The sequence below is a fragment of the Neofelis nebulosa genome, chromosome X (assembly GCF_028018385.1).
Source record: "Neofelis nebulosa isolate mNeoNeb1 chromosome X, mNeoNeb1.pri, whole genome shotgun sequence".
Classification (NCBI taxonomy): domain Eukaryota; kingdom Metazoa; phylum Chordata; class Mammalia; order Carnivora; family Felidae; genus Neofelis; species Neofelis nebulosa.
In genome coordinates, this window is record NC_080800.1 from 4,105,486 (window position 1) to 4,129,702 (window position 24,217).

General features: G+C 42.4%; 1 protein-coding gene across 1 annotated transcript in view; it reads right to left on the minus strand.

Moving 5' to 3' along the window:
- The window catches only part of PUDP (pseudouridine 5'-phosphatase), a 665,979-nt gene that overhangs the window by 178,295 nt on the left and 463,467 nt on the right, over positions 1–24,217 (minus strand). Inside the window, exon 7 of the transcript XR_009257299.1 lies at positions 9,501–9,657. The gene's annotated coding sequence lies outside the window, so the exon portion shown is untranslated. The remainder of the gene's footprint in view (positions 1–9,500; positions 9,658–24,217) is intronic.

Below are 24,217 nucleotides of genomic sequence, written 5' to 3' on the forward strand. Positions count from 1 at the left end.
TTTTATACATTCTTTTGATATTTTAAGTAATCTCTACACCCAAGATGGGGCTCTAACGCACAACCCTGAGATCAAGAGCCAGGTGCTCTACCGACTAAGCCAGCCAAGTGTCCCTATTTTATAAACATTAAAAGGACCCTAAAGTCATCTGTGGGGTAGAAAGTCATGGTTGGGAGAATCTGCTGGTGATGGTAAACTTTTGGCTCAAGGTGATGCATATACAAGTGTATCCACTTGTGAGAATTCCAGCTGCATGTGGAAGATTTGGGATGTTTCAGTTTGTCTGTTTCCATGTAAATTCTGAACGCAAAGCAGAGGATGCTATGTTAGCAATATGCTAGCGACACGGGTGATTTCTACCCATGTTGGAGGATGCCAACAGCAACATGTAAAAAGTGTACAGAGTTTTAGGGACCCCTTTCTTCATTTTGTATCTATTTTCCATTTTATGCATATGTAACGGTGGCATAATCCACTTTTTAAAAAGCTGTATCGGGGCGCCTGGGTGGCTCAGTCGGTTAAGCGTCCGACTTCAGCTCAGGTCACGATCTCGCGGTCCGTGAGTTCGAGTCCCGCATCGGGCTCTGGGCTGATGGCTCAGAGCCTGGAGCCTGCTTCCGATTCTGTGTATCCCTCTCTCTCTTCCCCTCCCCCATTCATGCTTTGTCTCTCTCTGTCTCAAAAATAAATAAAACGTTAAAAAAAATAAAAAAAAAATAAAAAGCTGTATCGATGAGTATAAAGTAAGTGATAAGAAAACATGCCAGTGGTTGAATTGGCAAGGTTTCCTCTCAGAGAGCCATGGAATAGTGGGGTGTCACACAATCAAGCTTCTTAGATTCCAGGATAAGAAACAGGCCCTTCCTTACTGAGGCTTCCTAGGAACAAGACAAGACACCTCCACAGACAGGGGACCACAATTACAGGACAGGTCATAAATCCATTGTACATGGAGGCCAGATGGGAATTGAAGAAATTGGAAGAATTGACTGAGGAGGTATCGAGAAAGCAGGGGTTTCTGGAGGGAATTTAACATGTACATAAAACAGGAACAAAAATAGAACTCTCGCCCATTCCATTAAAACTTCCAAAGAAGCTTTCCTTCCAAGTTCTGTTAATTGAATTCACTATTGAATCATGGTACTTTAATTCACTATTTTGCCAGAAGGAGGGTCTTTGTCCCTGGGTGGGTGAAATCAAAGATATTTACGAGGGGAGGGGCGCCTGGGTGGCTCAGTCAGTTGGGCATCAGACTGTTGATTTAGATTCAGGTCATGATCTCATACTGTGTGGGTCCCAGCCCCACATTGGACTCTGTGCTTATGCTGCAAGCCTGCTTGGGATTTGCTCTCTCTCTCTCTTGCTCACTCGCTCTCAAATAAACAAAACGTATAAAAAAAAGAAAGAAAGAAAGAAAGAAAGAAATTTACTAGGGGTGGGGGAAGTTTTTGAAAACCAGATTTATGTGTGCCCTGGTGATTAATTCAGAGTGGCCCTGTAAGTTGTGACAGATCTAAAAATATCACTAAAATCTACTGGAAGAGATCACTCCCCTGTAATAACCTAAGATATTTTGTTCAGTTGGTGTGTGGAACAAGCTTCTTCTTCCTAGCCCTATGATGCAAATGGATTCCAAAGTCCAAGTTTACATTTCAAACACTGGTAGGTTTGGATTGGAGAAACCAGGAATGCCCTGAGACTCTTCACTTGAATTCATAATGCCTTCTTTTATTTATCCTGAAATCAAATGGACTGTTTTTGACAAGCTCTGCATCACCAAGGATCCTGTGTGTGAAGACTTTTCAAATCTTGAGTCTGTGTCTTTTATGAGATAATTACAACGTCCGATGCATTTTCAGGATGGGAAGTCATCGGGTGTTATTTCTGCTTTGTTATTTCCATTCTTCCTCTGAGGAGGACGTTGCTGTGTAAAAAGCACCGTTGTTTTTGAATTCCATCTTGTTCGTGGAGGAAAATAGAATTCAAAGAATGCATAAGCTTTATCATGCTTTTTTCTTCCTGACCCTTTCTAACTTCTGCTCAATTTGATGTAAACAAAGGTAGGCATTCATAATCTTGTACCATCAGAAATTTTAGTCTATCAACAACAAAAGCAAAACCAAACAAACCGTTGCAGACATTTGCCTTGGAACACAGGGCAGTTGCCTCTCAGGATGAATTTATACTTCCAATTACATGTGTGACTTTGTTCCTATGTTTATCATCAGCGCCCTCCACTGCCCTGCTGCCCAATGGCCATGGAAAGGTTGATGCTCTCCTCAGCTCGTTGAGGAGTATCTGATTCAACAGTGAGGCAATCCCCTTAATCTCACTGGTGTCCGGCCCAGGACAGGCAGGTGATCTGCCCTTTCTATTAAGATGGAGGTCTTCCGCGAGGCTCTTGGGAAGAGTCCTCCTGACAGGTAGGGACGCACAAGAACACATGGGCTCTTGGCCTCCACTCTCTATGGCTCTCGCGCTCTATTCTGATACCACACCTGGAACTGCATGGAAATCTTGCCATAGAGCTGAAGACCAAGTAATGACAAAGATCGTATCAGAGGAAGGAGGAGGGACACCTGAGTTCTCAGTGGCCTCATAGAGTCACCAATGCTGGCACTTGAGGCACTTTAACCTCAGGCTTCCCACAAACTAAGATCCGGACCTGGTTGACAAGTCCGTCAGCCCCGGGCTTTGACAGACTAACGGTGACTCAAACAGAGCATTCTGTCCTGGCTGACTGAGACAGAATACCTATCCCTCACCGTACTGGAACTGGTTTGGAGGGAACATTTCCTTCATAACAACATTTGATCTACTTCTCTCTTTATCAGGTTATTAAATGAGAAGAAGGAAATTGAAACAAGTAAAAAGCAAATACGGTAGGTCACGTTCACAGATGCCTCCAAAACCCACCTATGCCCATGGGATGAAGCTCTCTGGCTTTGAGGAGACGCCAAGAGACATTCCACCGCCATGTGAGAAGGGAACCAGACTGGCCGAAACAGAAGATGTGGACAGTTGGCAGAAAACGCAGAACTAGTTTTTAAAGGATCAAGTTTAAGCATTTATGTTTGAGACGGCGCGAGCGGGAACAGAGGAGGGACAGAGAGTGCGGGGGACAGTAGATCTGAAACGGGCTCTGTGCTGACAGCAGAGAACCTGATGCGGGGCTCAAACTCATGAACTGCAAGATCATGACCTGAGCGGAGGTAGGACGTTTAACCGACTGAGCCACCCAGGAACCCAGAACAAATTTTTTTTAAGATGTATTGGACACAATACCTAGTTCTTGAATACCTACATTTATAACTTAACTGTTAGCTACAAGTAGTAGTCTGACCAGGTAAGAACCTTCATTTGCCCACATGAAAAGTGTGTCACTAAAAAGAAAGAAAACAAATGAGTAGGTCAAACAGTTCCTAAAGAAGAATTCATTCAATTCATTCCCATATTTGGGGGGTAATTAGCATATTCAAGGTACTGAGGCCCTAGGAAATCCTATGCTGGACTTAGGTCACAGATTCTGCCACCAGTGAAAACAGCTGGGTAGTTACTACCAGGAGAAAAGAGCTCACGCAAATATCAAAATCTCTTTGGGTATACGGAGTTTGATCGCGTGAGATTAGGAGAGGCAAGAGGCCAATCAGTCGAGTTTGTGCAGCATAGACCTAGCTCATTTTGACTTCCTAAGCACTGTATTCATATCCTATCTGCCTGCTATGGACGGAATGTGTGTGGCCCCTGACACATCACATGCTGAAGCACCGACCACCACTGTGAACGTGTTAAAATCAAGGACAATTAATGGGGTTGAAAGGCACAGCATAGGGAATACGGTCAACGGTATTGTAAGAGCTACCCTTGCGGTGAGCATAGCGTGATGCATAGACTTCTCAAATCACGACGTTGTACATCTCAGACTAACGTGATACTGCATCAACTGTATACCGATTAAAAAAAAAAAAAAAAATCAGGGACAACTACCAAATAACCAAATGGACAAAAATACTATGCAAGGCTTTCAGAAGATGGAGAGATTATTTCCAGCTGGGGTAACTGGGGTCTGTGACAGAAGACAAGTGTGAGCCAGGTTACTTACCAACAGACGGAAGGTAAAGAAAAGGGGGCTAGAGAATCTGGACCTTTTGCATTGTGCCTACTCCTTGCAGAAGTACGTTCACCTCATGTAGACCTCAGTGCGTCTGATGTTCAAATAATCTTGCGTAGAGTTCCATACAACATACCTCTTTGAATAATGAAAGGGCTTATTTCTTGACTTTTGAGAGAGACAGAGCTCAAGCAGGGGAGGGGCAGAGAGAGAGGAAGACGCAGTTTTTGAAGAGAGCGATATACACGGAATAGCAGCCTTTAGAGCTGTCTGCGAGCCTAATCAGGAAATCGTGCCCACACACTCCACAAATTTCTACATCACACCGAGTTGTCACTCCCATCGTGAATTACTATCAAGAGGGTGTTCTTTGTTGGTTAGGTCTGAGCTCTGTTTGGTCTTGAATACATCTGTGATATGGTGAGGATCACTGATCCGTCCCTCCGAGCCAATATATTGGAGAGCAAAACTGAGGGAGGCTTATTATACCAGGCATGAAACGAGGACTCCTATAATAGATGGGATTATTGGAAATTCTGCAGAAGAAAGGAAGAAGAAGAGGAAGAGATAGAAATATTGGAAATAGGAAGGCAAAAGTGAATTTATTTCAAGAGGTTAGGATGGCCTCCCTTGCGAAAACAGAAGGATCGAGTCTCAGACGGTCGAATGCATTGATTAGTTGACAAATTATTTTAGTATCTTTCTTCTATGTATAAGTACTAAGAAATAATTTTCAAAGCTATGGAAGTCCTAGAATACAAAGCAGACGATACCTAGACGTGTGCTTGGTGGAAAAGCATTTGCATCAACCCCCAAAATGTGTTTACTAGATCCCTGACCACCGATCACGCCAGCTGCACCTTCCAGCTCCGCAGGACAGGTGAAGACATCTTTTTTTGTCACAGCCACAGAAAACCGCTGAGGGTTTTAAGTAGGACACAGACATTATCTCATTTGTGTTTCAGAGGATTCTCTCTGACTATAAAGACAAGAATGGCTTACAGGGGAAAAGGCCGACAGCCAGAGAGGTCAGCCAGGAGGAGGTGTTTGCTCTAAAGGAGAAAAAAGATGTTTGATTGTTGAAGGGAAAACAGTTTCTCTGCTCAACACTTCTGACACCAAATGTGTATTTTTCACATCGAGCAATTCTCTGCAGACCCCAACAAGGTGTCCTACCATTTAATACCGTTTCATTCTGTCAGTATTGCGAGTTCGGGTGGACCCCACGGGGGAAGGGTTCAGTCCCACAAGGCTGCCCAGTCTGGACACCAATCACAAGTAGCGGGTCCCCAGGGTACCCACCGTTCTGTCCGACTTGGCTACGCATCAGGGGTTCCCATGACCTAGTCCTCAGTTTTGTTGCTATACTAGGAGCACTCAGAAAACTCAAGGAAACGCTGTACTTACTATTATCCGTTTATCGTGAAGGATACAGACGGCTGACTTCCGGGAGGGGCTCGATCACAACGGCTTCTGTCTCCAGAAGTTTGGGGTGCAGCACCCTCCAGAGATGCGGGTGCCTTCAGCAACCCGGAAGCCCCTCAACCCCTTCATGTATGGGTTTTTACAGAGGTTTCATTAGGCACAATTGATTAAATCCTTGGGCACCGGTGATTGATTCAATTTCCAACCCCTGTCTCCTTCCTGGAGGTATGGCCTGGGGCCGAAAGTCCAACCCCCAGATCTTGGGGTTGGTTTCCCTGGCAACCAGCCTCCAAGCCCTAAGGGGCACCCTATTAGCATACACTCAGGTGTGGTCAATGGGGGAGGCGCTTTTTATGAATAACAAAAGATGTTCTTCTCTCCTATTCTCCCATCTGGAAATTCCAAAGGTGTTAGGAGCTCAGCGCCAGGAACCAGGGAGATCATCCTGGACTAGGATGGACAGGACACCCAATAAGTGTCCTTATAAACGACAGAAGAAGAGAAACAGACACAGGAGAAGCCACAGGAAGACAGAGGCAGAGATGGGAGGGATGAGGCCACAGGCCAAGGGATCCCTGGGGCCCCAGAAGTTGGGAGAGGCAGGAAGGACCCCCGCCCCCAAACGCTGGGGGGAGCGGAGCCGCCCTGCCCAACCTGGATCTCAAACTTGGGGGCTCCAGAACTGAGAGACAGTAAGTTGTCCCCAGTTTGCAATCCTTTGCTACAGCGGTCCTAGGAAATGAATACCATCATGTAGTATGCTCAACGCTTTTTCCTCCATATGTCACCGGTTTGGGGAATACGTACACTCTGTTAGTTCTAGTTATTTAGTGAAAGAGTTGCTAATCAAAGCAAGAGTGGACATGGAGCCACCACTGGGCCTGTGGGCGAGATTTTTGCCCGGAAGTCTGAGCCCTTCTCCGCACACCTGAAATTTCACCACGGAAGAGAGGCGGGCTGCCTCCTGGCCACCCTGCGTGACCCCGTGGCTCCTAAACACAGGTGAAAGGGGACCTACTGGCAAGCCACAGCTAGTAAGAGCCTTCTGTGAGTGATTAAACTTCACAGGTGGCTCCAATATGCATGTGTTGATAGATCTTACCAGTTCATTTTCCAACAAGGTAAGAGGGATTTTAAAATCAATTCTAATAAAGGGAGAAATAAAGTCTAATAAGTAATGGGTGTGATGGGAACATCATCAGGCACAATGCCTGCATGGATTTTATTGTTTTCTGAAAATCACAGCTATCAGAGCCAGAGTGAAAATATTATAAAGTGCCAAGATGTGGATAATTAAGCAGTGAATTTTTTTAAAAGGAGAATGTCTTAATGGAATGAATCATTATGAATCTGGAGCCCAAAATATAGAATTATTTGGTCTGTGGAATATAATTATTTGGCTAAAATGTGAGAATTACCTTGCAGAAGAATGGTTCTCTGTGTGTGTGGTATGCGGACCATCAGCATGGGCCCCACCTGGGAATCTGTTAGAAATGCAGATTTGGGGGCCCCACCCCAGATCTACTGAACCACAAACTTGAGAGGGGCGCCCAGCCGTCCAGGTTTAACAAGCCTTCCTGTCGAGGCCCATGCAAACTTGCGTTATGGCATGCTAAACTGAAAACACGAAGCAACTTTACGGAAAATGTGACCCTTGTAGAAAAGGAACATAATTTTGCTTCTTCGATGCATCAAACCTATAACCTTCAAGTGGTTGATTAAAGAGACTGGCAATTCGGAAATGTGCATTTTCCTAAGAAACATAAAGATGAAACATTGGCTTCCAAACATGCATGAGGGTCCTCTTCCCAGACAGTGACACTAATTTGCTTCCAGAGGTCCATCCTGGGAGCCACAGAGCCTAGACCGAATATCTAGGTAACCGGAGAGGGCAGAAACTTCCAGAGAATCCCTGAAAAGTTTCCTGTGTGTTCCCTCTGGGTCCGTGGTAAAGAGTGATGGCAGGACGTTCCATGTCGCCATGGCGCAATCTTATGTAGATTTCAGAAACGCTTTGCACACCCAGCTGTGTGTGTTACCTAAAACCTGTCGGGTTTCTTACGGACGACACATGTAGCTGTAGTCAAAAACATGGACGTGAAATTAAATTCTCTCTTTGATAACAACTGGTTGCAGTGAGAGAATGAAATCTGTTTTCTTATCCGCTTGTGCCAAATAAAGCCACATTCAGCCGTGCTGGCTTTCCCTTTGGCTCACGTGGAAATCATACAGAACATTTGCCTGGGTGTGTTTGGGGAGTGCTTTGAAACAGGATGATCATAGAGCAGCAGGCAAATGGAAGTTCGATGTACTTTTCAGAGTCTGAGAGCAAATTAAAGAGGTACCTGAAATGGTTAGGGCAATTCCAAGGTAACTGGAACTCAAAAGTGAATTCTTTTCTTTGACTTTATTATGGCATAAGATAAAATGAGGCGGACCTTGGAAATTTTGAATATTGGCATTTAGCTTGAAAAATAACGAAATTATATTTTTCAGCAATCTATAAATAACACAAATGTACCATCCTCTCTCTTGCATGTGGGTGTGTGCACGGGCATGCACGGTTTAGCAGTATGGTGTTTATAATGTAATGTGTGTGATTTTGACCATTCTTGACATTTATATTCTGAAAAAGGTTATAAATTGGAAATAAATTACATTTACTCATCTATGTACACTCTTCAAATATGCAATCAAAATGAGAATATTTCCAGTGAGAGTAAGAAAAACAAAATTCTCTGTAATGTCAGAGGTGGAGAAGCCTTTTAAAATGTGTGTCAAAACACAGTAGAAATAAGGATAGATTCTATTCCAGAGTGACTGCAACCCCACCCCAGGACATGATTTCTAGGCAGAGGGAGAGGAGACACATCAGAGAAAGAGACGAATACATGTACAAAAATTAAAGCAATCCCCAGGAGGGCAGAGAGGGAGGGAGAAAGAGAATCCCAAGCAGGCTCCACACTGTCAGTGCAGAGCCCGACACGGGACTACCTCCCCCAAACTGTGAGATCGTGACCTGAGCCAAAATCGAGACTCAGATGCTTAACCAACTGAGTCATCCAGGTGCCTTCTCTATCTGTGTTTTGTTTTGCTTTGTTTTGTTTTGTTAAGCAAAAAGAGAATGTTTTATCTACTCCAGTGATTCAGTGACCACAATAAATGTGATGATCTACGAAAAACCCACAGCAAACATCACACTCAACAATGAAAACCAAAGTGTTTCCTGTAAGATCCAGTATAAGGCAAAAATGCGCACCGTAGCCACGTCTGTTCGACATAGCTAGACTAGACTAGAAGTCTATTCGACTAGAAGTCCTAGCCAGAGCAACTATACAAGAAAAGGGAATAAAAGGCACCGAAATTGGAAAGGAGGAAGTAAAGTCATCTCTTTGCAGATGACATGGTCATATAGGGGGAAAACCCTAAAGACTCCCTAACAAAAAAACTCTTAGAACCGATAAAGCCAGTAAAGTTGCAGGACGCACAATCAGCACACAAAAATCAGTGGCATTTCTACATACAAGTGATAAACTATCCAAAAAGGAAATTAAGAAGACCATCTCATTAGAAAAAGCAACAAAAACACTGACATCCTTAGGAATAAATTAACCAAAGAGGTGAAAGTTTGTGCGTTGGAAATTATAAAATATTGGTGAAGGAAATGAAAGATGACAGATAAACGGAAAGATACTCTTGTTCATGAACCACAATAATTAATATGGTTACATTCCACACAGTCCACAGTGATCTACAGACTCAATCGCAATCGAAATGCCAATGGCATTCTTTACAGAAATAGGAAAAACAACCCTAAAATTTATATGTAACCACAAAGACCCTGGGTGGCTAAAGAAGTTTTCCCCTGGAGAGAACGTAAGGGGAGGACACACCCCAGTTAGGAGGCCAGTGATGAAAGGCTCTGTGTCACTCCCGATACGCTCTACAAACTGGTTCGACTTACCGTCTCCCAACAAGCCTGCTCCTTCATGGACTACGGTTCATAATCCATTACCGATGGCCTGAAATGATCCTTTGAAAGCCAGGACTTCCAGTGGGATGTGTCCAAGTGAAGGTAACACATAAAGGCAACCTATTCGTCATCAATGGAAATGATTTCCCTAAAGAAGAACAAAATAAAGTCAAGACTCCACTGAAAATAGAATTGTTTCTAATCCAAGAATAAAAGTAATTACTCATAGGAATATTGAATTACAACAAATTTTGGCTTCCTAGGATATGATGGCTCAGTGATAGAAATACTTCTAATGCTTTCGGTTTTTATCCCCCCTGATGTTTTCAAATGAATTGAACTGAATATTTTGTAAAGTTTCAATAAAATATCCTCACATGCCTGTCATTTCTTCAGATAAATTTGCAATATTTAACAAGGCTGGCATACAAACCTCCACTAATTCAAAACACACTCGATGAGTATAAGGGAAGGGACGGTAACATTTGGAGACAAATTTTTCTCATGCCATAAATGGGAAATAATTGGGACTTTGGAATTTTGTTAGGCAGATTTACATGAATCCTATTTTTATATTAAAATACATGTCAATTAATTGGAAGGGAATTATCACTACTGTATTGTGAGTTGATATTTTGATTCTAGGATTCTCTCAGTAGTATATCCTGAATTGTAATCAATAATGAATACTTCTTTTTTAAAAAATCTTTATTTGTTTATTTTGAGTGAGGGGCAGAGAGTGAGGAAGAGATTCCCAAGCAGTCTCCACACTGTCAGTGCAGAGCCTGATGATGGTTTGTTCCCACAAAGTGGGAACAATGACCTGAGTGAGTGAGATAATGACCTGAGCTGAAATCAAGAGTCACTTAACTAACTAAGCCACCCAGGTGCTCCAATAATGACTACTTCTTGATATTTAATGTATAGCACATTTATTTATGTTTTTTCAAAAGGAAAAAAATATACACATGTCGAATTAGAACATGGCATTTATCTTCCAGGAATTTATAATATACCCTTTTGATTTCAATTATTTTACTTTTCAGATGTGTGTGTGTGTGTGTGTGTGTGTGTGTGTGTGTGTACTTAAGCACTTTTAAAGGTGTTATTAAGTAGAAGGTAAGCAGAGAACATTGTGTAGGTGCATAAATCATATGGAAACTTCCAAATAAGAAATCATAGGTTCTGAGATCTCCACACCCTGTGTACATGAATATCTCTGTAACATGTACATATATGACTATGACATCATGTATTCCTTGACATACTATATATGTATTCTATTGCCTGTTCCTCTGTAGAACCCAGATTACTCCAATGATCTTTGCTCTTTCTCCTTGAAATAATTTGAAAAATTTGAGTGTATTCTTTTTTTTTAACATTTATTTACTTTTGAGAGAGAGACAGAGAGACAGAGAGACAGAGAGAGAGACAGAGCACAAGCAGGGGAGGGGCAGAGAGAGAGGGAGACACGGAATGGGAAGCAAACTCCAGGCTCTGAGCTGTCGGCACAGAGCTCGACGCTGGGCTCAAACTCAGGGACCGTGAGATCATGACCTGAGCTGAAGTCAGATGCCTAACTGACTGAGCCACCTAGGCGCCCCAGAAATGTTTAAGTATAATGAGGTAGTTTCTTAGTAGAAATGGAGACAAAACCATTTCGTTACCTTTTCCTATTGCTGACTTACTACTAACGATGCAATTACCTAAGCAGCTATAAGGAAGTAATTCACCATAAACCAGCAGGTCAAGAGTAGTAAGCATGTGTGTGATTTCGGAGGAAAAGATTTTGTGGTTGTCTGTTAGTAACAGCTTCAATTCAAGTGAGATGGAATTTGGCTTGTGAGACTGACAAGAATGCCAGCTCAGTTCATGTTCCAGTGCTGTTGTGTGTCTGGCAGTTGGATGCAGACATGGAGAAGACTGGACCCCAGCCCTCCAGCATGCATGGGGTCATCCAGAAGGAGACATGCACGCAGTGGCCAGGTTGTAAGGAAAAGAGCAAACGAATGACTGCACTTCACAGTTGTTCACCCCAAACCATGCCTTTCCTTGATGGGTGTCCGTGTTCTGAATCTGCACCCCACGTAAGGCTCCTTTGGTTGGAAATGGTTCCACTAGAACTGTCCCAGCTTCATCTTTTTCCTTTCTTTCTCCTTAGAGAGGAAAGATGAGTTTTATTTGGCTTCAACAATGTCCAAAAAGAAACTGGAGATACTTTAGTATTTCCACAATAAATGATGTTCCTCTTTCTCTTAATGACTCCCTTCTTAAGAAACAAGAAAGCTAAAAAAAAAAAAAAAAAAAAAAAAAACGATCCTATAGGGTAGTCTGGCAATTCTCTACCTCGGGGTGAGTTCGTCTGCCCAGAGGGCACTTGACAATGTCTGGAGACCTTTTAGGTTGTCACAACACAGGGAGGATGTTACCATTGGCACCTGGTGGGTCGAGACCAGGGATGCTGCTCAATGACCCACAATGCACAGGGCAGCTCCCACAAACAAGAATGATCCAACCTCAATGTCGATAGTGTTGAGGTTGATACACTGTGCTGGACCCCACTCTCCATCATATTGACTCCTAGTGGAGGGAGCATCACAACAGAATCCACATAGCCATGGACCAACATAACATCGTCACTTGTCATAAATCTAACATGAAGTTGGGGTTCTTGCAATTCCCAGAATGCCTAACACATTTCTGTATGCATGATTTCATTTCATTTCATTTCATTTATTTCAATATATTTCATTTATTTTTGTTTTGTTTTAATGAACCATTAAAAAGCCTCCATCATGTGCCAGGAGCTGAGGGCACGAAGGGAAATAGCATGCTCGCGAGATGCTCGAAGTCTGGTAGAGGAAGTAAACACGTAGCCACACGCACTGCCTTGATCACAGGCAGTCCAGGCTCTGTGAAGCCAGTGCCAAGTCACTAATCCTCCAGAGGAAGCTTGCACGGCTTCAGAAAGTTGGTGCATTGGTTGTAGCCTTGAGGAAGAGGTGCATGCCGGTCCACTGGATGGAAAAGGAGAAAGGAGGGGAGCGGGATAGCAGATGGAAACCCTCTGGGTCAAGGAAGAGCCAGTGTCTTTTGAGACAAGAAAAAACTGAGTGTGGTTGAAATGAACTGGAGGTCATTCCCAGCAGGATGGGGAGATTAAACACAGGGTCTCTTGTCACGGTTTTAAATGTGATTGGCACTTTGGGAAGTTCACACCGTGACTGAAGACACCCCTTTCAAAAAGGGTGTCAGTGACAGAATGACAAGTGTCAAAGCAAACATGTTTTTTTTGTCTCTTATTATTTTGCAATAATAGAGTTGGCCTCTCTGCGTTTTTGGATACCTTGCAAATATCTCCTTAATTTACATTTGATTTTCTTTATTTTTGTGACTTCAAAAGAGTAAGATGCCAACAGCCTTCCGGTGGTGTCTCACAAGCAGAGTGATGGCTTTTGGAAATGTGTGTTGCCTTTTGGACCCCTGATGGTTTGGGGGGCAGGGTGCATGGTGGAGAGGGGCTCAAACAGGAAGCGGATGTCCACAGAGCAAGCTGGAGAAGCTGGTTGGCTCACATCTGCATATGGAGCCTCTCCGCTAAGACTCTGGCTCAGCTGTGTGTGTGGTGGGTTAGTGATCTCTAGGTTTCCTGAAACAATGCTTGGCTCCTTTGTTGAGTTTCTTGGATTTTGCACCCCCCACCATCCCTACTGCTCTGACTCAGCAGCCCGTCTTCAGCTCTTCCCGAGTTTTGCATCTGAGCGTGCTCTGTCCCTCTCTGCATTCCACGGCATGCTGCTACCCGAGTAGTTTCCAAAAAACCATCTCTAGGTGACTCGGAGAAATGCCTGAAAAATGAGTGACCAAGAAGGAGGAAACCAAGCCAAACAGAAAAAAGAAACGTCTGAACTTCCAGGCGGGCAGGGCCCTCCCGCCACAATCTGGCGCCTGCAACCCCACTCCATCTGGCCACCATGCCTACACCTGCCACTAGCTCTGCCCAGCCAGCCACTCTGCCCCCTTGTCAAAGGTTCCCCCGCATCTGTCTCCCCAGCCTCCATGCACAGTCACACCTGGGAGAGCTGATGGTCCACTGTCCGTCATCTATACGTAGGGAAATACGTGACCGGATTAAGGCTCGTGACAAGTGACCTAAATCTAATGGAGCTGTCACATAGCCTAATCCAATGCTATCCCTACTCAACTGCATTCTCAGCCTTTCCATTTGTCATTTACTTAGCAGAACTGACAGATGCCACTGAGCCCTAACAGCTAATAGGAATGACTGTCGCCAGAAAGGCCACACACGCATTTATTGCAATTGATGTTCATGCCACTGAAATGCGGGACACTTTAATTCTTTAATTTTTCATTCGCCCGTCCTGTGACAGAGCTACACGGATATTTAATGCTCTATCGTAAAACTCTGTTTTCAGAGAGCCGACAGGAAGCGGATGCTTGAAGATGACTGGGTTGTAAAGGTGAGTGTAGGAGAGGCACCTGATTGGCAACGTGATGCTCTAGTAATTGTAATGGTGTTTTGTGTTTCTCCAGTATCATTCTTCACAGAACCCACAGTAGTCCAAAGTGATCTTTTCGTGGCTTGGTAAATTCCTGCAAATGAGTCTAAAATTGTATCCTGAGATTTACCTAATCGTTATTACCAACAATGTGGTTTTAAAATCATGAGATATATGTGTTATATATTACATGCTCAAATATTCATGGTGTAGATATGAGTTGGATAGTGTTACATACAGATAGATATAGATAGGGAGACAGATAATGGATGATGAATGGGTGGATGGATAGATATTAGATAAATAGATGATAGATGGATGATGGATGGATGATGGATGGATGGATAGATAGGTAGATGGATAGATAGATAGATAGATAGAAGATAGATAATGGATGGATTGATGAATAGGTAGAGGGACAGATGGACAGACAGATGATAGGGAGATGGAGAGATGGATGGATAGATAGATGCATAGATAGATACATAGACACAGAGACAGATGATAGCTCAGTGGGATGGTAATGTGCTGGAGAAGGTAAAGCAAAAATATATCAATGGAAATATAAAAAGCTATAGAAATATTAGGATGTGCCACTTTCCTTAGCATTGTTTTAAATACATTCTTGGTAAATTTTTAACCTGGACGTCAGAACATCTAACGCACAACAATAACTGACAGTCACAGGAACAAGTATAAGATACTGCTAATTCCTAAGACATCCCCAGAGTTGTCACAGAAATATTAAATTATTAATTCATTCAGGACAAATGTGAGATTAATTTTCATTTCTTTTTTAAAAATTATGTTAAATGTTTATTTATTTTTGACAGTGAGAGAGAGAGACACAGTGTGAGCAGAGGAGGGGCAGGGAGAGAGGGAGACACAGAATCTAAAGCAGGCTCCAGGCTCTGAGCCATCAGCACAGAGCCCAACGTGGAGCTCAAACTCAAGAACCATGAGATCATGACCTGAGCTGAAGTCGGATGCCTAACTGACTGAGCCACCCAGGTGCCCCAAATTTTTGTTTCTAATCCAGTAATGAATTGGTATTTCTTTGGGGGGAAAACATCCCAAAAGCTGTTAGCTTTTGTTTGGCTCTAATAAGAGGGCAGTATTGGGTAAAAATGTGGAAAAACAAGAAGAAATGAAGGAAGTTGACTTAGACGCATTTTACTTAATTTTTCCACTTTCACTCGTTTTTACTTTTTAAAGTAAAAGCAATGAACATATATTGGGGGCTGTTCTCAAAGAGAAAGAGGGATATGCGATGAAGAGGAGAAGATGGTCATAACCTAGACCCACCATATTTTACTCCCCATTGTGTATTTGTCTTGTGCATACACATTTGTGTGTATGCCTATGTATGTATTACATATGTATGCATATAATAGCTATTACATACAGGTAAGAGCTGTGTACATCTGGACAGTGTATAAAGTTCACAGGGAATAAATGTGAGACATTTCAACATTTTTCTAAGAAAGCAGGAACCCATATTGTTATATGTTCTCTATTATATAATTTAAATTATATTTGCATATATATAACTACTGAATTCTCTTATTTTTAACAGCTTTTCAGATTATAGTCTTAATGTTTTCAAGATACACACTCACATCTGCAAGTGTTTGTGTTTCCTCCTTCCTAATTTTTGTTCCATAGATCTCTCTTCTGTCTAATGTAATGGACTGGTAATTTCAGGGCAACATCAAATCATAACGATGACAGTGGGCATCCTTACCTTTCACTGACTTAAATAGGAATTTTTCTAATGTTTCCACATGAATTAAAGCTGGTTCACCGCTGAAAATACTTATTTTTTTCATTATAAAATTATCAGTCCCTATTTATTACCCATTTTAGTCAGACTTGACACAGAGTTTTACCAGATCCATTTTGGCACATATGGATCATGAGGCTTATCATGTGATTTATCCATCATGATTTATCCATGAGGCTTACCATGTGATTTATCATCATGGTGCCTGGCATTAATAGGTATTGAGCCATTCTTGTATTTTATGGGATGAACCAGTTTGGAGACTCATAATAATTTGGAAATTCAATAATATTACAAGGCATTCATCCTTTAGCGATGGGTGTCAAAGCTGGCCAGAGGCTCTGATATTACTATTATCGCATATCGATGATCACTAGACATTTATTTATCTAAAAACAGGTGCAGGGAGAGAACAGGACAGACTCTGCTCCTCACCTAACAGAGCCTAGAGACTAGCTTTTCTCTGTCACTTTGCTCATCAGCAAAGACATTTTATTTGTTTTTATTCCTACTCTAAAATCACTAACAATTAAAAAAAATTTTTTTTTAATGTTTATTTATTTTTCAGACAGAGAGAGACAGAGCATGAACAGGGGAGGGTCAGAGAGAGAGGGAGACACAGAATCGGAAGCAGGCTCCAGGCTCCGAGCTGTCAGCACGGAGCCCGACGCGGGGCTCAAACCCACGAACCGCGTGATATCATGACCTGAGCTGAAGTCGGACGCTCAACCGACTGAGCCACCCAGGCGCCCCAACAATTTTTTTTATTGAGGGCTTTTAATCGAATAAAATTAATTACATTTAATCTGAATGAAAAGGGAGGGGTAGCCCCCAAACACATTTTGAGCACATTTATTTGAGAACTTTGGAAATTTATGCTTATTTGGAGACAAAAGCCTAATTTTTGGTTAATCTAAACACAACAAAATGGAATCGTTGCAGTCATGAGAACAGTGATTTTATGTGCACATTCCTGCCACACAGTCCCCCAGGTTTGATCATATTTCCCTTTAATGTGTCGGGGAACATAGTCTGAAATATCAAATTTAATCCATTTAGTTTTGAGAATTAAAAAAAAAAGCTTTATGGACTTTTCTAATACAAACTATAAATGCATATTCCCAGTGAACTTATCACCCAGTGGAGAGAGACCAGTACTTAAAGAGAGCCATGCAGGGGCACCCGGGTGGCTCAGTAGGTTAAGCGTCTAACTCTTCGTTTCGGCTCAGGTCATGATCTCACAGTTCATGGGTTTGAGCCCTGCGTGGGGCTCTGTGCTGATAGCATGCAGTCTTCTCTCTCTCCCTCTTTCTCTGCCTATCTCTCTTTCAGAATAAATAAAGTTAAAAAAAAAACACCATGCAAATAAATAATCAACCGTACTGTGGACAAATGTGATTCAGAAAAATATGTAGAGGTGACACTTCAGTTTAAACCCAGAGATCAGCCTTCCTTAGCAATAGCATGAAATAATTGGACAGAGTAAAGTTTCAATTATGCTTTTAGTATATAGCCTTAGTTCAATGGCCCAGATAACAAGCAAGTGAAAATAATGTAATACAGCAGAACTGTTTATTCTTCTCCCCCAAATTGTCCTTTTCTGCCGCATATGCTTATGAAATATACAAGGCTTATTCATCCTGTTGCTCAGTCAGTCATGTAATAATTTCTCATTCAGTTCTGCATTTGTTCACCTAGCTTATCGAGGGCAAGGAAATGTATCCAATGCCGGGAATACAGGGATGAGACCAGTGTTTTCTCTGAGTGTCTATTCCAAACACTGGATTAAAGTATTCTGATTCTATCTGATGAATGGAAAATGTGGGTGTGTGGAATATGCTTTGAGAGCAAGAGGCCCAAATACATTGTGCAAGAAATAAGGTCTTTAGAGCACATCAGAGTCCACACAGCACATTCACACGCCCTTGCTTCGTTCAGTGGTCCAGTGTTCCTAAGGACCTACCACCATTGCACAACAATGGCAGTGGTGTCTGGACAAGTGGAAGGAGTGGACCACATTCATGCCTCTGACAAGCAGTGTGTCCTGTGCTAAAGCCCACGTTCCTTTTATTACATTACATCGCACTGATGAACATAATCAATGGTACAAGCCATTATCCAGGGTTCATAATTTATGCTCTGAGTGCATTTTGTCCTCCATCCATGATATCATGGAGGTCTCCATTTGGTCCAATATTTAACGGCTGGGCTGAGAAAGGATTTGAAAACCCACGGCAACAGCACGGAGCCAGACCTTGGTCGGTATACGGCATCATGTCGTGGAAAAACCCAAAGGCTACATGGCTGCTTTCATCACCATCAGTAACTCCTTAGTGTCGTAAATGACCTCCTTCTGAAAAGCAAAGCCCCACAAAAGGATGATACAGCGGACTCAGCATAGGGACAAGGAACATGGAGAACGTGCTCTGGTAACATGTATTTTCTGTTCGGTATTGAACAGTTCTGAGTGTGAAGGTCTAGTTTAACCCTTTGAAGTATTATTGAAAGTCCTGCAACATTAAAATGCTCTTTACATGCACGTGGAAGCCCAGCAGTGGAAGTTGGGGCACATCTCTAAACGGTCCTACGATTCATCGTTACAGTGAAAGTTGGGACACATCTCTAAAAGGGTCCTACGATGCATCGTTCATGCTTACCAGGCAACTGTTGGCTTTGTACAACTTTGGCCTTCACTTTTTAGAGGTAATTTTTAAAAAGGAATGGTGGTATATTTTTACCTACAGAAAGTTCACTTTGTAAGAGTAAACTGGTTTCTAGCATAAGTATTTCATCGGAAAGTTGCTGAAAGAAGATGAAGAACATAGTAAACGAATGGTCCCCATGCTTTACGCCAGCATCTCTAGACGCTTTTTTTTTAACGCTGTTATTTGAAAAATATGTTTGAGATCAGCTGTACTTTTTTGGTGAATTCCTCCAAGGCTCCCTTACTGAGCGTCACACTGACTGAGGGCACAAAGGAAGCTCATGTTCTGGGCAGAGACGCAGGATGGATGGGTCCTTGGAAAAAGTGGCTTCCACTCAGCCAACTGAGCTGTTCCTGTTGTCTCTGGTTCCAACCCTGAACGGTGCCACCTGCTGTTTCTCTAGCTGGTTCATTCCCACACCCCACCCGCCAACAAGAAACTTCACATCTAGAAATACAGAGCATCCTCTCAAATGTGACTGGGGTTATCGGTGGAATTGTGTGAAATCAGCTTGCCTTTGAAACTTAGGTGGGTACTACTAAAATATTTCCTCCTGAAATGTATCCAACCTCATTTTAATTGGATTAAGTAACAAATCAAATGAAGGGAAAAAATGTTCTGCTAATTAGCAGTCCTGTTGCCAGTATCCTTCTTAAGCCTCTAAGAGATCAGACCAAACTGTGCTTCTAATAATCATTTTCAACACATACAGGATGATTTTAGCCTATTTTCTGAGGCATTCTTTGCTTTAAGCAATTCAGAGAACACCATCAGGTTTCCAGGGGGTTATTCATTCTTTCTGTAGCTTTTCATGTCCAATGGGGTAAGCCCCAACTCAGTGTTTAAGGCAACATGACTAGCATTATTTATCTATTATAGGGGACTTTTATCCTCAAAATTTGTGAAGTCTGTGATATACGAGCATGACTTAACTATGCATTGATGGAGGTTTCCTTTATTATGTTTATTTTTAAGAGACAGACAGAGAGAGAGAGAGAGAGAGCCAGTTGGGGAGGGGCAGAGAGAGAGAGGGAGAATCCGAAGCAGGCTCCAGGCTGCAAACTGTTACCACAGAGCCTGACACGGGGCTCGAACTCATGAACTGTGAGATCGTGACCTGAGCCAAATTTGGATGCTTAACTGACTGAGCCACCAAGGCACCCCAAAAATAAAATATTTTAAAAAACCCTAAGATACTACAAAAACAGAAAGGATATCCAAACAGCTGAACCCACACACAGACACATATACACATACATATGCATATGCAATATTTTTATATTTTAAATATACATTTATATATTAAAAATCTGTTGATTTATGTGTTTTATGCATATATATTATATATCTATTAATAAATAATATAGTCATATTATATATCTCTGTTCAACTGTGATTTTCCTTCATGTTGGTTCTTGGATGCATATTATATTATATTATATTATATATATTATATGATATATTATATATGTATTTTTATATATACATGTTTGTAGATAGGTAGATATGCACAAAAGTGCTCAACTTGGTTAGTCTCAGGAAAATTAAAACGATTATGTACCAGAACAACTAAATTCCTATATCCGTGGAAAATCTGGCAATATGAAATGCAGTTACAATGTAGAGTAATTGGAAATCCACAAATGTCTGCTGACCCCCAAGCATATTTTAAAGCAGAAATTCTCAAAATACAGCAAGTGTTCTCTGTCATCAAGACCTGAAAAGAATCCAACCCACCGCATCTTTATAAAACCAACCACGAGGATGTCTCAGCACATTTGGTATTTCTTCCCATAGAGATGCTATCGCTCAGATCCAGAATTGTGTTCAGATCTAATCATCCCCACCTAAACCCAATCACTGGCTGCCATTTAAACTCATTTGCTCTGCATTAAAACTTCATAGAGAAGAGAATTTCCCTCTTGATAATCTGCATCACAAGATAGTAAATTAAGCTTCTGCAGAACAATATCTATTTCCATACATTAAGTATATTTACAATATTAGTGTAGTGTAGTCTTGGATATTGTAAAAGGGAAATAGGCATCTGGGAGGGCCAAATTCAAAAGTATTGCCTATTATACATTTTACATTTTTTTTTTTTTATTTTTGGGACAGAGAGAGGCAGAGCATGAACGGGGGAGGGTCAGAGAGAGAGGGAGACACAGAATCGGAAACAGGCTCCAGGCTCTGAGCCATCAGCCCAGAGCCTGACGCGGGGCGCGAGATCACGCGAGATCACGCGAGGTCACGCGAGATCACGCGAGGTCACGCGAGATCACGCGAGATCACGCGAGGTCACGCGAGATCACGCGAGATCACGCGAGATCACGCGAGATCACGCGAGATCACGCGAGATCGTGACCTGGCTGAAGTCGGACGCCTAACCGACTGCGCCACCCAGGCGCCCCTACATTTTACATTTTTAACAATCTCCTAGGTGAAAGCTATTTAAAATTATACTTCTAGTTTATCTGCCTTTGACTTCTAATGAGGTAAAAGTACTCTGTTTCTAGTCACTTCATTTCCTTTCTGTATAGGCTTCAAATATTGTTATCGTTTTTCTTTTTTTTTTAAGTTTATTTACTTAAAAATCTTTTTTTACATTTATGCATTTGTGAGAGAGAGAGGGGAGGAGTGGGGCAGGGGGGACACAGAATCCGAAGAAGGCTCCAGGCTCTGAGCAGTGAGCACAGAGCCGGACGCGGGGCTTGAACTCATGACTCAAGATCATGACTGGAGCCAAAGTTGGATGCTTAACTGAGCCACCCAGGCGCCCTTTATTTATTTATTTTTGAGAGAGAAACAGCAAGTGATAGAGGGGCAGAGAGACAGAGAGAGACAGAGAGAGAGAGAGAGAGAGAGAGAGAGAGAATCCCACAGGCTCCACACTGTCAGTGCAGAGCCCAGCGTGGGGCTTGAACTCACCCACCGTGAGATCATGACCTGAGCTGAAATCAAGAGTCAGATGCTTAACCGACTGAGCCACCCAGGTGGCTCATCATTTTTCTTATTTGAGCACTTTTGAGCTGCTGGTATTTATTGATTTACAAGAGAAAGGGATAAATGAAGTATCTTAACTGTTTTTCTCAGATATGTGTGATGATCCAGTTTGCTTCTTATGTAGTTAGTTTTATACTCAGTGTTCAAGTATACACTGACCTTAACTATTGTTAGTATAAAGACCTTCTCAATACAGGTTAAAGATGAACCTTCCTTTATATTTTCTTTTCATTGGCTTCCTACTTCTTCACTCCTTAAACAAGATTTTTATCCTCCCTGGAAACATCTGGTGTTCGGGACTGAGTGGTGATCTGTCTTTTCCCTCCTTGTTTGTCGCCCCTTGGAGTTACTGCCTTTGTATTTTAAATTGTCACAAATACAGGGCCACACGCACCCCAACAGACCCCTGGGGTTCCTTTCTGGGCCTGTGATCTTAATAACTGATGCTGTATTCTGTTCCTGTTAAACGCTGCCTATGTTCTTTTGTCCAATTCTTGGGACATTTGCCTCGATTTGTAAACACATTAACAGCAAGCGTTTAACGGAACTCTGATTCACGTATTTGGCCTGAGCCTGTTTACACCTAATTTCCTTCCCTGAGCTCCTTTTCAGGTGACTGTCTGGGTTGTTGGGACTTTGGTGTTAAATACATTGTCTTTGGGGAGGGCAGAGAGCGGGTTGTTTTTCGTGCTTGTGCTGCTGCCTCTTGAATGTCCCCCAGGCATGAGCTAGGTGCTGGCTGCTTCCCTTAGATTTTCCGAGATGCTTCTCCTCTGTTCGGCTCTGGGGTGTGCCGCACAGCTACACTTTCTTCATGTGGTGCCAGAATGTCTCCAGGAATTTTATGTGGCCCTGGGCAAGTCCTTTTCATCTGGAGCTGGAAGGCTGTCTTTAAGGAAAGTTTTCTTCTCCCTTCTGTATTTCTGTGCCTTCTGGTTTGGAGTTTTGTTTTGTTTTGTTTTTTCTAGGACTCCATTAGGAAAATTCTTTTTAGGGGCACCTGGGTGTCTCAGTTGGTTAAGCGTCCAAATCTTGGTTTTGGCTCAGGTTGGGATCTCACGGTTCATGGGTTCGAGCCTCTCATCAGGCTCTGTGCTGACAGCGTGGAGCCTGCTTGAGACTCTCTCAGTCTCTCTCTCTCTCTCTCTCTCTCTCTCTCTCTCTCTCTCTCTGTACCTCTCCTGCTCATGTTCTCTCTCTAAAAATTAGTTAACCTAAAAAATAAAAAGAAAATCTTTTTGTTTGAGTATACCATGTTCCCTCAGTGTCAGGTGGTCCTCCAAGTCTATGCGTCACATATGCTCCCCACAGTATGTCACCACACCGTGCGATTACAGGGCCGTTGGCTGTATTCCCTGGGCGGTACCTTTTATTTCCATGACTTGTGCATTCCGTAAGTGGAAGCCTGTATCTCCCACGCATCTTCCCCCATTCTCCCTACCCCCCACCCCCTCCCTTCTGGCAGTCAGCAGTCTGTTCTGTGTAATTACAAATGTGGTTATGATGCTTCTTGTCTGTTTATCCATTTGGCTTGTTTTTCGACTCCACATAAGTCTGAAGTCATATGGTTATCTGTCTTCCTCTGTCTGACTTCTCTCACTTAGCATTATACTCTCTAGACCCATCCACGTTGTTGCAAATGACACCACCTCCTGCTTTTTTATGGCTGCGTTGTATTCCACTGTGGTTTTTGTGTGTGTGTGTGTGTGTGTGTGTGTGTGCACCACACCTTCTTTATCCGTTCATCTATGGATGGACACTTCCATACCTTGGCTATTGTAGATACTGCTCCTATAAACTATAAACATAGCAGTGCATAGATCTTTTCAATTTACTGTTTTCATTTTCTTTGGGCAAATACCCACTAGGGGAAGTGCTGGGTCACATGGTGTTTCTATTTTTAAATTTTTGAGGCACGTCTGTGATGTCTTCCACAGCAGCCGCACCAGTTTGCCTTCCCACCGGAAGCTAGAGTTCCTTTTTATATCTCAGTGGGAATTCTGAGTGTGCCATCCACCTGTATTTTCATTCATCCTCCTTTTCAGCCTGCTCATCCATTTTTCCACGTCCTTGAGTTGCTGCCATTCCTCACAATTGTTCTTTTTCTTCAACAATTCAGTTTTCTTCACTACACAGCCTGCTGTTCGTTGTCTCCATTGCCGTTTCATTTGGTTTTCCTTTTTTGTCTCTGTTCAATTTCTGACCTCAGTCTGCTTCTCCCTGGATTCCTTTCTCTAATTTATAGATGTACTTTCCTACTGAATAGTGTGCGTGTTTAGATAGGCCAAGATTCCTCAAGAGTTACTCTTGTTTCTTTCAATAAGTTTTGGTGTATAGAGACCTCCCTTTGAGTGACAGGTGTTCCACAATTTCAATTATTAGTTGGTGAATTTGAGTGGGCTTCTAGGGCTGTGATGTCTAAGTTCATACTGATATCCTAACCTGAAATCTCCAAATAAATTTTTAACACAATGGGGATCAATCACATCATATATCCCTTTATAGTCTGCTTTCTTTTTTTTTTCTTTTTAAGATTTTCCTTTTAAATATTACCACCCCTCAATGTGGGGCTCAAACCCACAACCCAAGATCAAGAGTCACATGCTCCACGGACTGAGCCAGCCAGGCACCCCAATATTCTGCTTTCTTTACATAACATCATATTGTAAGCATTGTTTTTTCCTCTGACTACATTAC